This window comes from Arachis ipaensis, chromosome B2, assembly GCF_059453495.1.
Source record: "Arachis ipaensis isolate K30076 ecotype BB chromosome B2, ASM5945349v1, whole genome shotgun sequence".
Taxonomy (NCBI): domain Eukaryota; kingdom Viridiplantae; phylum Streptophyta; class Magnoliopsida; order Fabales; family Fabaceae; genus Arachis; species Arachis ipaensis.
Window position 1 is genome coordinate 64,303,693 of NC_142437.1, and position 13,222 is coordinate 64,316,914.

General features: G+C 36.5%; 1 non-coding gene across 1 annotated transcript; it reads left to right on the forward strand.

Moving 5' to 3' along the window:
• Positions 1 to 920: 920 nt before the first annotated feature.
• LOC148574160 (small nucleolar RNA R71) lies at positions 921 to 1,028 on the forward strand. The gene has a single exon (XR_015906803.1). It is a non-coding gene; the product is annotated as a small nucleolar RNA R71 (small nucleolar RNA).
• The last annotated feature ends 12,194 nt before the right edge of the window (positions 1,029 to 13,222 follow it).

Below are 13,222 nucleotides of genomic sequence, written 5' to 3' on the forward strand. Positions count from 1 at the left end.
AATGGCAGAAGGAAGTTCAATGGAATCTCTATGGTCTCTGTATGAGCCTCAGATTCTTTTGGTTCCTCAAAGGAAAACTCTTTTCTGTCCAGAGGACGTCCCATGAGGCTTTTCTCACTGGGACTCATGTCCTCCTCACTCTCTCCAGGTTCGGCCATGTTGGTCATGGTTATGGCCTTGCACTCTCTCTTGGGATTTTCTTCTGTATTGCTTGAGAGAGTACTGGGAGGAGTTTCAGTAACCTTCTTACTCAGCTGACCCACCTGTGCCTCCAAATTTCTAATGGATGACCTTGTTTCATTTATAAAACTTAGTGTGGTCTTGGATAGATTAGAGACTATGGTTGCCAGGCCAGAATGGCGCTGTTCAAAATTCTCTGTCTGTTGCTGAGAAGATGATGGAAAAGGCTTGCTGTTGCTAAACCTATTTCTTCCACCATTATTGTTGAAGCCTTGTTGAGGCTTCTGTTGGTCCTTCCATGAGAAATTTGGATGATTTCTCCATGAAGGATTATAGGTGTTTCCATAGGGTTCTCCCATGTAATTCACCTCTGCCATTGCAGGGTTCTCAGGATCATAAGCTTCTTCTTCAGAAAATGCTTCTTTAGTACTGTTGGATACAGCTTGCAATCCATTCAGACTCTAAGAAATCATATTGACTTGCTGAGTCAATATTTTGTTCTGAGCCAATATGGCATTCAGAGTATCAATTTCAAGAACTCCCTTTTTCTGAGGAGTCCCATTTTTCACAGGACTCCTTTCAGAGGTGTACATGAATTGGTTATTTGCAACCATTTCAATGAGTTCCTGAGCTTCTGTAGGGGTTTTTAGATGAAGAGATCCTCCTGCAGAATGGTCCAATGATATTTTTGACAACTCAGATAGACCATCATAGAATATACATATGATGCTCCATTCTGGAAGCATGTCAGTAGGACACCTTTTGATCAATTTCTTATATCTTTCCCAAGCTTCATAGAAGGACTCACCTTCCTTCTGTCTGAAGGTTTGGATTTTCACTCTAAGCTTGCTCATCTTTTGAGATGGAAAAAATTTGGCCAGAAAAGCACTGACCAGCTTTTCCCAAGAGTTTAGGCTTTCCTTAGGTTGTGAATCCAACCATGTTCTAGCTTTGTCTCTTACAGCAAAAGGGAAAAGCATAAGCCTGTAGACCTCGGGATCAACTCTATTTGTCTTGATAGTATCACAGATTTGCAAGAATTCAGCTAAGAACTGATGAGGATCTTCTAATGGAAGTCCATGAAACTTGCAATTCTGCTGCATCAGAGAAACTAATTGAGGCTTAAGCTCAAAGTTGTTTGCTCCAATGGCAGGAATTAAGATGCTTCTTCCATAGAAGTTAGAAGAGGGTGCAATAAAGTCACCAAGCATCTTCCTTGCATCTCCACCATTGTTATTGGGTTCGGCCATGTCTCCTTCTTTTTCAAAAATTTCTGTCAGATCCTCTCCAGAGGGTTGTGCTTTAGCTTCTCTTAGTTTCCTCTTAAGAGTCCTTTCAGGTTCAGGATCAGTTTCAATAAGAATGTCTTTATCCCTATTCCTGCTCATATGAAAAAGACGAGAACAAAGAAAATATGGAATCCTCTATGTCACAGTATAGAGATTCCTTTATGTGAGAAGAAGAAGAGAAGAATAGAAGAAGGGGAAGAAAAATTCGAACATAGAGAAGAAGAGTGGGTTCGAATTTTGAGTGGAAGAGGAGTGTTAGTGGATAAATAAATAAATAGAAAGAGATGAGAGAGAGAAGAATTCGAAATTAAAGGAAAATATTTTTGTTTTTATTTTAATTATTGGTTAGAATTCGAAAATTAGGAAGAGAAATAAAATTAAATTAAAATTTAAAATAATTAGTTAATTAAAACAAATTTTGAGAAAGGGATTAGTAATTTTCGAAAATTGGAGAGAGAGAAGTAGTTAGGTGGTTTTGAAAAAGACATGATTGAAATAGAAAACTTTTAAAATCAAACAAAAAAAAATCAAGTGGTTAATTGAAAAAGTTTTGAAAATCAAATTTGAAAAGATAGGAAGTTAGAAAAGATTTTGAAAATTGATTTTTGAAAAAGATATGATTGAAAATCATTTTGAAAAAGATTTGAAAAAGAAATTAAAAAAGATTTTATTTAAAGTTAATTACTTGACTAACAAGAAACAAAAAGATATGATTCTAAAATTTAAAGATTGAACCTTTCTTACTAGGCAAGTAAAAAACTTAAAATTTTTGAATCAATCAAATTAATTGTTAGCATTAATTTTGAAAATATGAAATAAAAATAAGAAAAAGATTTTGAAAATTAATTTTTAAAATTTTCGAAAAAAAATGAAAGAAAAATGAAAAAAGATTTGATTTTTGAAAAAAGTTTTGAAAAGATAGGATTTTTAAATTGAAAATTTGATTTGACTCATAAGAAGTAACTAAATTTTAAAACTTTATGACTAAATCAATCTAAATCTTCGAAATTTATGAGTGAAATAAGGGAAAGATATTTTTTTATTTTTGAATTTTTAATGAAGAAAGAGAAAAACATAAAAGTGATGCAAAATATGAGAATTTAAGATCAAAACACATGATGCATGCAAGAACACTTTGAATGTCAAGATGAACACCAAGAACACTTTGAATGTCAAGATGAATACCAAGAACTTATTTTTGAAAATTTTTTAAGAAAAGACACACATGCAAGACACCAAATTTAGAAATTTTCAAACTTCAGACATTAACAAATTGAAAATGCATATGAAAAACAAGAAAAGACACAAAATATGAAAATGCAAAGATCAAATAAGGAAGATCATCAAGAACAACTTGAAGATCATGAAGAACACATGCATGAGTTTTCGAAAATTTTAATGAAAATTAAAAAGATGCAATTGACACCAAACTTAAAATTTGATACTAGACTCAAACAAGAAACATCAAATTTTTTGTTTTTATGATTTTATTAATTTTTTTTGGTATTTTTCGAAAATTAATTGAAAAAAGAAAAATAAGGATTTCAAAATTTTCTAATGAGAATTCCAGGAATCATGCAATTTTAGCCTAAAACTCTGGTCCAGGAATTAGACATGGCTTACTAGCCAGCCAAGCTTTCAGTGAAAAGCTCCAGTCCAAAACACTAGACATAGCCAATGGCCAGCCAAGCTTTAGCAGATCATTACATACAACAGCTAATTTGCTGAGAAAGACAAAGAAGCTCTTCTAAGGATAGTTGAAACCTCGATCCAAAAGATTAGACATGGCATAATAGCCAGCCAGAATTCAACATATCTCATGAAACTCTAGAATTCATTCTTAAAAATTCTGAAGAACATAGAATAATTTAAATTTTTTTTTGAAAATTTTTTTTCAAAAATAAAGATAATAAAAACAAAAAGCTTAAAATTAAAATAAAATTACCTAATCTGAGCAACAAGATGAACCGTCAGTTGTCCAAACTCGAACAATCCCCGGCAACGGCGCCAAAAACATGGTGCACGAAATTGTGATCTCTGAAACGGTGCCAAAAACTTGGTACGCACGATCCTAATCTCAACTCTCTTTCACAACTCCGCACAACTAACCAGCAAGTGCACCGGGTCATCCAAGTAATAAACCTTACGTGAGTAAGGGTCGATCCCACGGAGATTGTCGGCTTGAAGCAAGCTATGGTCATCCTTGTAAATCTCGGTCAGGCAGATTCAAATGGTTATGAGGTTTTGATAATTAAAATATAAATAAAACATAAAATAAGATATAGATACTTATGTAATTCATTGGTGGGATTTCAGATAAGCGTATGGAGATGCTTGTTGCTTCTGAATCTCTGCTTTCCTACTGTCTTCATTCAATCATTCATACTCCTTTCCATGGCAAGCTGTATGTTGGGGATCACCGTTGTCAATGGCTACCGTCCGTCCTCTCAGTGAAAATGGTCCAAATGCGTTGTCACTGCACGGCTAATCATCTGTCGGTTCTCAATCATGTTGGAATAGAATCCATTGATCCTTTTGCGTCTGTCACTACGCCCAACACTCAGAAGTTTGAAGCTCGTCACAGTCATCCCATCCCAGATCCTACTCGGAATACCACAGACAAGGTTTAGACTTTCTGGATCTCAAGAATGCTGCCAATTGATTCTAGCTTATACCACGAAGACTCCGATCTTTCAGAATGGAGGCTAAGAGATACACGCTCAAGCTATTGCAGATAGAATGGAAGTGGTTGTCAGGCACACGTTCATAGGTGAGAATGATGATGAGTGTCACGGATCATCACATTCATCAGGTTGAAGTGCGAGTGAATATCTTGGAATAAGAATAAGCTTGAATTGAATAGAAAAATAATAGTACTTTGCATTAATTCATGAGGAACAGCAGAGCTCCACACCTTAATCTATGGGGTGTAGAAACTCCACCATTGAAAATACATAAGTGATAATGGTGTTCATTGGCTTCGGCCCTAGAGGGGGAACCAGAATGACCAAGACTTTGAATACAATAGTAAAAAGTCCTATTTATACTAAACTAGTTACTAGGATTTACAGAGATAAGTAAATGATGCAGAAATCCACTTCCGTGGCCCACTTGGTGTGTGCTTAGGCTAAGCATTGAGCTTTACACGTGTAGAGACTTCTCTTGGAGTTAAACGCCAGGTTGCAGCCTGTTTGTGGCGTTTAACTCTAGTTTGTAACCTGTTTCTGGCGTTTAACTTCAGAATAGGGCAGGAAGTTGGTGTTTGAACGCCAATTTGAGTCATCAAAACTCGAACAAAGTATGGACTATTATATATTTCTGGAAAGCCCTGGATGTCTAATTTCCAACGCAATTGAGAGCGCGCCAATTGGATTTCTGTAGCTCCAGAAAATCCACTTCGAGTGCATAGAGGTCAGAATCCAACAGCATCTGCAGTCCTTTTTTAGCCTCTGAACCAGATTTTTGCTCAGGTTCCTCAATTTCAGCCAGAAAATACCTGAAATCATAGAAAAATACACAAACTCATAGTAAAGTCCAGAAATGTGAATTTTGCATAAAAACTAATAAAAACATAGTAAAATTAACTAAATTATACTGAAAACTACCTACAAACAATGCCAAAAAGCGTATAAATTATCCGCTCATCAGTCGCCTACGCATACGCGCGGGTGGTCTGAAAGTGAAATGACGCACACGCGTTAGAGACGTGCACGCGTGATAGGGCTTGTGCTTCCAGCACAATTCCAGCCCCACACCATCACAACTTTCTGGCCATACACCTCTTTACGTTGTTTTTGCAGGGTCACGCGTGCGCGTGGGTGACGCACACGCGTGGAGGGATGATTTTGCAAGCGACGCATACGTGTGAGCTTATTTGTGCCTAAGGCATGCCTCCAGCCACGCTCCCGCGTAACTCTCTGTTTCTTTCTTCTTTGCTTCGCATGCACACGTGACGCATACGCGTCAGCGACGCTCGCGCGTCACGTGCGAAAAATTTTTTTATGCAGTATGCAGAATGCAAAATGAAGAATACAGATGACTATGTAGAAATTATGAATGAACACGAATGAAAATAAAATAAAATAAAACTAAGAACAAAAAGGAAAGAATATACCATGGTAGGTTGTCTCCCTCCTAGCACTTTTAGTTAAAGTCCTTAGGTTGGACATTTGGTGAGTCCCTTGTTATGGTGGCTTGTGCTTGAACTCATCCAGGAATCCCACCAATGTTTGTAATTCCAATGGCCTTCGGGATCCCAAACTAGGCGCAAAGAGCCTTCAAGCAAGATTAAGCAAGTGACAAGGCCTCAAGAGTGTTGATTGTTAGACTGAATTCCGGGGTCCCAAACCTAGCTTTTGCACCCGTCTTTGTGCTGATCATCATTGTTCCAACCGGGTGGTAAGCAATCTGAATTCTCACTGAGGCATCCAAATAGCTTCCTAGACCCATACAATTCAGTATTCTTCCAAACATGATAATTCAGCCGTGAGCTTCCTACCACAATGAACCTAGGATTGTGTTGCCAACCACTAACCATCTCCCTCTTACTCTTATAGCCACAAAGAGCTCTAAGTTGCCCATCTGTCTCAAGCAAAGCATATTCAAGTGGGCTAATTAAGCTTAGAGATGAAAGATTTACCCACTTGAATGAAGGAATGGATGGTGATGGCGTTGGAGGAGAGGTCTCCAACAACTTTGGCAAGGTGATTTCCAGCTCCATTCCCTTGAGCTCTTCCTTGACAACTTCCACCTCTTTGCAAGCTTCTTCAATTTCAACCTCTTCCTCTTAGTAGTTTTCTTCCAATTTGATCTCTTCTTCATTGTTCACCAAGGGCATGGGAGGTTGTGCTTCTTCTTCTTTAATCTCCATGTCAAGTCCAATGGGAGAGGATTCAAATGCAGATAAGAATTCATCAATGATTGAATCCATCTCTTGATCATCCCCTTCAAAGTCTTCAACCATGATATGCCTTGGAGGTTGTACACCCTCTTCAACATCAAATTCAAACTCTTTAGAAGGGGGCCCTATGACTGGGCTTTCCCATGGACATTCCGCATCTCCTAAGTCTTCAACCACTTCTTCCTCTTCAATAATTCCGGCTTCCTCCACTTGTTCCAGTATAAAGTCATGCTCCTTATTGTCCACCGGAGTTTCTAGTGTCTCCTTCATGCTACGTTCTTCATTAGATTTTCCACATGAAGCCATGGGGGTTCCTTGAGTATCCGAATGTCGGAAAGCTAATTGATTTATTGCTTGTTCCAGTTGATGAAGGGTTGCATGAAATTGATCTACTGTTTCCTTGAGGCGAGTCTATGATTTTTGGGTCGATGGATATGGACATGGTGCATATAGAAGTGGTGGTTCTTGGGAGTAATTGGATTGAAATTGGGGTGGATAAGGGTTAGGGTCATATAGAGGTAAATGGTGTAAAGGGGCTTGTGAGTTTGGTGGTTCAAAGGTATATTGGGGAGGTAGTTCATAAACATATGGTGGGGCTTGTTGGTAACTACAAGGGGCCCACCATATCCATCATCTTGGTACGCTCCCTGGAATGGCTCTTGACCATAGTAATTTGGTGGAGGTGGTTTGTCACGAAAGGGTCCACCATAACTATTGTCTTGGTATGCATCACAGAATGGTTGTTGGTTATAGCGCATTGAAGGGGGTTGTTGCCTACAGGGTTGATCAAATCCTTGTGGCTCCTCCCATCTTTGATTCTTCCAACCTTGATGCCTATTTTCATTATAGTTTCCATTCCTTACAATAACATTGGAACCAAACTTAAAGCCAGAGGGGTGAGAATTCATAGTAACAAAAGAAAATAAAAACAAAAATTAATGAAAATAAACTCCTAAAACTAGAAACACTAACAAAGAAACGAAAAAAAAACAAATATTTACAATAACCAATAATAAGGCACACGTTTGCAATTCCCCGGCAACGGCGCCATTTTTTGACGATCGGATTTTCTGCCAGTAAAGAATTTTCACAAATAAAGTCTCGTTGAAAGTATAGTTTCTAAACTAACAGAGAATCCTTTCGTACAAAAGTTTTGGTTGTCACTTAAGCAAATCCAATAAAATTTATAACCGAACTATTTAAACCTCGGGTCATCTCTCAAAGAATTGCAGGGAAGTATGATTTATTATTGGTTATGGAAAAAGGTATATTTATGGGTTTTTGAATTAAAGAACAAGTAAATTAAATGACAAGAAAAATAAATTAATAATTAAGAAAACTCTTGGCAAGGTATGAGAACTGAAAATCCCATCCTAGTTATCCTTATCAGGTGCGATGAGAATTGTTATTGCTCCCACTTAGTTAACCCTTACTAAATAAAGGAAAGTCAAGTGAACTAATCAACTTGATTCCTCAAGTCCTAGTCAACTCCTATGGAAAGAATAGCTTTAGAGGGATCCAAATCAATCAGCAATTTCCAATTTTCAATCAACAGCTGAGTTTGACAACTCAAGTGTCACCAATTACTCAACCAAAGCCAAAAGGGAAGAAAATCTATTCGAATAAAAATGCCTTGACCAGGAGAAGATTAATTGGAAGCTTCAATAACATAAATTAAAGAAAGCAATCATAAATCTGAAATACCTCAAATTATATTAAATAGAAAATTAAATTAGACATAGGAATCCATGAACCAATTTGGGAAAATAAACAAACTAAAGTAATAGAATAATTAAAAGTAGAAGAGAAATTAAATTAAAGGAACATTGAATCTGGAATTGGAGAAGAAGTAAACCTAACCTAAGAAAAATCCTAAATCCTAAGAGAGATGAGAGAGTCTCTCTCTAGAAACTACATCTAAAACCTAAAATTGTCAATATTCACTGAATGATTCCTGATTCAATTGATTCCCCCATTTTATAGCCTCTAATATGTGTTTTCTGGGCCAAAAATTAGGTCAAAAACATCCCAGAAATCGCCCCCAGTGATTTCTGATACGTCCAGCACGCGGCACTGCCACGCGTACGCGTCATCCACGCGTACGCGTGGATTGATTTTTCTCCAGGTCATGTGTGCACGTGATCCACGCATGCGCGTCGCCTATCTTCGAAGCAGTGATGATCGAACTCTTGACGGTTTAGAATTTATCTAATGGAGTCTCGTTGTAAAGTATAGTTTCCAAACCAATCAAACAATTCCCACATCAAAAATTTGAGTTGTCACAAGTAACAAACCCCAATGAAAATTAACCGAAGTATTAAGACTCCGGGTCATCTCACGAAGAGTTACAATGAAATGTATGCTTATTGGCTATGAAGGATGTAAGGGGGGGTTTTGATTGATAAGAGGGACAATAAAATAAATGACAAGAAAAATAAAGAGAGCAACTAAAGAAAGCAATTAATAAAAAGAGACATTCATGGCAATGGATTGAGATAATAGGCTTTCTATCCTAGTCATGCATGATTAATTCATCTTATTTAGTTAACTCACACATCGGGAGAATGTCAAACAAGACTAATTAATCATATCACAAATATAAACAAGAATTTATCTCATTACGTCAACTCCAATAAATAGGGAGAAAGTCTAACGAGACTAGCTAATCTCAATCCAAAAGTCCTAACCAACTTACTAATTAAACTAGCAAAAGATTAGCGTCAATGGAAACAATATTCCATAAGTCCTAATCAACTCACTAATTAAATTAGCAAAAGATTAGCGTCAATGGAAACAATACTAGCTAACAACTCTAGATCACCAACATGAGTTGGGTTTTCATGACTCAAGATTACCCAATCACTCTTTCCAAGCCAAGAATGCTCAAAATCTACTCTAACATCCTTCCAAGCATTTTATCAAACACTTGGAAGGCATAAAAGGAAAGCATAATAAATGGCAAGAAATAGTAAAATCTACCAACTACAATTTGCAAGGAAAGTAAATCAACAATTCAAATTAACAATAAAAGAACATCAAACATAAAATTGCATTAAAAGAAATCAAGATCCAACAATTGTTCATAAACATAAAAATGGCAAAATAAAGGGAATGACAAGAGAAGCTAAGAAGATTAAGACGTAACAACAAGAAATTAAAAGGAGAAACTAAATCAAAACAAGAATTAAAAGTGAGATTCATGAAAATTAAACCTAAACTACCCTAAATTCTAGAGAGAAGAGAGAGCTTCTCTCTCTAGAATTCTACCCTAAAACATGATGAAAACTAAAACTATGACTACTTGCTTCATTCCCCCTTCAATCCTTGGGTTCAATAGCATCAGAAATGGGTTGGATTGGGCCCAAAAGGAGCTGCAAAATCGCTGGGGGTGATTCCATTAAAGTGGGCCACGGACAGCATCGGCGCGTGCGCGCAAAGTGCGCGTGCGCGCCCCTGAACGCAAAGCAACATATGGCAAATTTTATATCATTTCGAAGCCCCGGATGTTAGCTTTCCAACGCAACTGGAACTGCCTCATTTGGACCTCTGTAGCTGAAGTTATGGTCGTTTGAGTGCGAATAGGTCGGACTTGACAGCTTTACGGTTCCTTCATTTCTTCATGAGTTCTCCCATTTTGCATGCTTTTCTCCTCACTTCTTCCATCCAATACTTGCCTTATGAACCTGAAATTACTCAACAAATATATCAAGGCATTGAATGGAATTAAAGTGGATTAAAATCACCAATTTTAGGGCCTAAAAAGCATGTTTTCACATTTAAGCACAAATCAAGGGAGAATTGCAAAACCATGCTATTTCATTGAATAAATGTGAGAAAAGGTGATAAAATCCCCCAAATTAAGCACAAGATAAACCACAAAGCAACATATGGCAAATTTTATATCATTTCGAAGCCCCGGATGTTAGCTTTCCAACACAACTGGAACCGCCTCATTTGGACCTCTGTAGCTCAAGTTATGGTCGTTTGAGTACGAAGAGGTCAGACTTGACAGCTTTACGGTTCCTTCATTTCTTCATGAGTTCTCCCATTTTGCATGCTTTTCTCCTCACTTCTTCCATCCAATACTTGCCTTATAAACCTGAAATTACTCAACAAACATATCAAGGCATTGAATGGAATTAAAGTGGATTAAAATCACCAATTTTAGGGCCTAAAAAGCATGTTTTCGCATTTAAGCACAAATCAAGGGAGAATTGCAAAACCATGCTATTTCGTTGAATAAATGTGAGAAAAGGTGATAAAATCCCCCAAATTAAGCACAAGATAAACCACAAAATTGGGATTTATCAAATCTCCCCACACTTAAACCAAGCATGTCCTCATGCTAAGAATAAAGAAGGACAAGAAAAGGGTATGAACATTTATTCAATGCGAATAAACTATATAAACCTATCTACATGCATGCAACTAAATGCAAAATGATTCTATCTACTTGGTTAAAAGTAAATCAATCTCCAAGAGCATGTATGAACAAGTTGGGCTAAGATCATATGATGATTCATGAATACTACCAATTCAAATATCAAAATGAAGTTCAAATAGACTTGCAAGAAGAAAGCTCACGAAAGACGGGAACAAGAAATTGAGCATCGAACCCTCACCGGATGTGTTTCCGCTCTAGTCGCTCAAGTGTATAGGGTCGATTCACTCAATTCTCTTCTACTCATGCTTTCCATGATTTGTTTTTCATCTAACAATCAACAATTATTCAATGCATGCATACATTCATCATGAGGACTTATTCATAGGTTGTAATGGGGCTAGGGTCAAGGTAGGATGTATATGGTCAAGTGAGCTTGAAATTTGAATCTTTGATTAACCTAAGCTCTCACCAAACACATATAACAACCTATACAATTCTAATACACAACCTAGCTACCCATGATTTCCACTTTTTTCACATACTCATGCATTCTCTTTAATTAACATTCTATATGCATTGATTTTTATTGAACTTTACTTCGGAGCATTTTTGTCCCCTTTTTATTGTATTCTTTTTCTATATATTTTTCTTTTTTTTCTATTTTTTTTATACATTTTTTTATCAATTTTGTTTTTAGTATATACAAACGTATCAATGCATATGGTTTTACATATAGTGCATGAATATGTACCCAATTCCCAATATTTTTAACAAAAATAAAAATTACACTTTTACCTCAACCAATGTCCCAAGTTTCCCATACCCAAATGATACACACCCTCACTAACCTAAGCTAATCAAAGATCCAAATTAAGAACATTTATTATTTTTCACTTAGGGGTAGTGATGTGCTACAATTAAGAATAAAAGGGATTCAATAGGCTCAAATTTGGCTAACAATGGTTGATGAAAGGTAGGCTATTTAGGTAAGTGATCTAAATGAAATGATGGCCTCAATCATATAAATGCATGTATACATGGAATAATGGACATAAAGAAACAAACAAATCAAAGATTACAATCATAGAAAGAGAATAATGCACACAAGAATGAAAATAAGTGGTTATAAGATGTAACCACACAATTAGGCTCAAAACTCACATGCTTGTATTCTTAGCTCAAAAACCATGTTCCAAAATAAATTCTTCAAGCAAGTTCAACAAGAAAAAAAAATTTTTTTTTCAAATTGGTAGGGTGCCCTAAAAACAGTTTCTTGGAAAAGAAATCATCACCCTAACCAAGTAGTCCTAACATAAAAAGAAGTGGTAAAATATGTACAATTTCTAACTAGCATGCAACCTATCATGCAATGTAACAACTAACTAACAAGGACAAAAATTAAGAATTGGTGTTGAAAAAGGAAGTTGTTACCCATGGAGGTCGGTCGGACGACCTCCCCAAACTTAGAAATTTGCACCGTCCTCGATGCATACAAAGAAGAGTAAGGTGGACGGGTTGCTAGAATTGATGAGCTTCTTCAAAAGGTTGTGCGGGTGAACTTGTTTGTTGCCTCATTTAGAAGTCTTTTCCTTTTCTTTCCTTCTTGGTGGCCAACCTAAAAGGAAAGAGAAAGGAGGATAATTAAGCCTACATCAAAGATATCAGAGCAAGTAGAACATAGGCGGGGGTTAATGCCAAAGAAAAGTATGGTTCTCAAATACATGGTAGCTACAACATGTGAATGAAAAAGCAATTCAAGCAAAGGCATATTAACTAATACTTGATGCAAGAACAAAGTAAAAGCATGAAGAGCACTCAAAAGCATCAAGTTCAAATAGAAAGAATGGGTCATGAAAGACATGCAAGCTCATATCAATGCACAAAGGATACAAGGATCATCAAGGGTTAAGCATTGAATTAGAAATTTCATTACCCATCAATATCAAACAAGTCAAGAAGCACCAAGATTAACCAAGAAATTCTCAACAATTGAGTAAAAGAATCCAACACCATTATTAAAATAAGAAACTTAGAAAATAAAAGGGAAAACAAGTTAAAAAAATAAAATTAAAATGCAATAAATGAAAGTAAGCAAATGCAATAAAAGAAATTGGAAGAGAAGAGAAAGAAAAAAAAAAATTTTTTAATTTTTTATTTTATTTTATTTTATTTTATTTTATTTTTTTGTTTTTTTAAAAAAAATTTTAAGAAAGGAAGAAAAAGAAAAAGAAGAAAAAAATAGAAAGAAAGAAGAAGAGAAGAAGAAAGAAGGAGAAAAGAGAAAGGAGGAAAACAGGGTGCAAATCCGTGCATATGCGCCATGCGTGCTTAAGCACGGATGCAGCAGGTACAATCCGCTCGCGCGCCATGCGTGCTTGGGCGCGGATGCGACAGGGACAACCGGCGCGCGCGCCATGCGTGCTTACGCGCGGATCGCCTAGCACAAAGTAGGCATAAAGTAGGCACAAC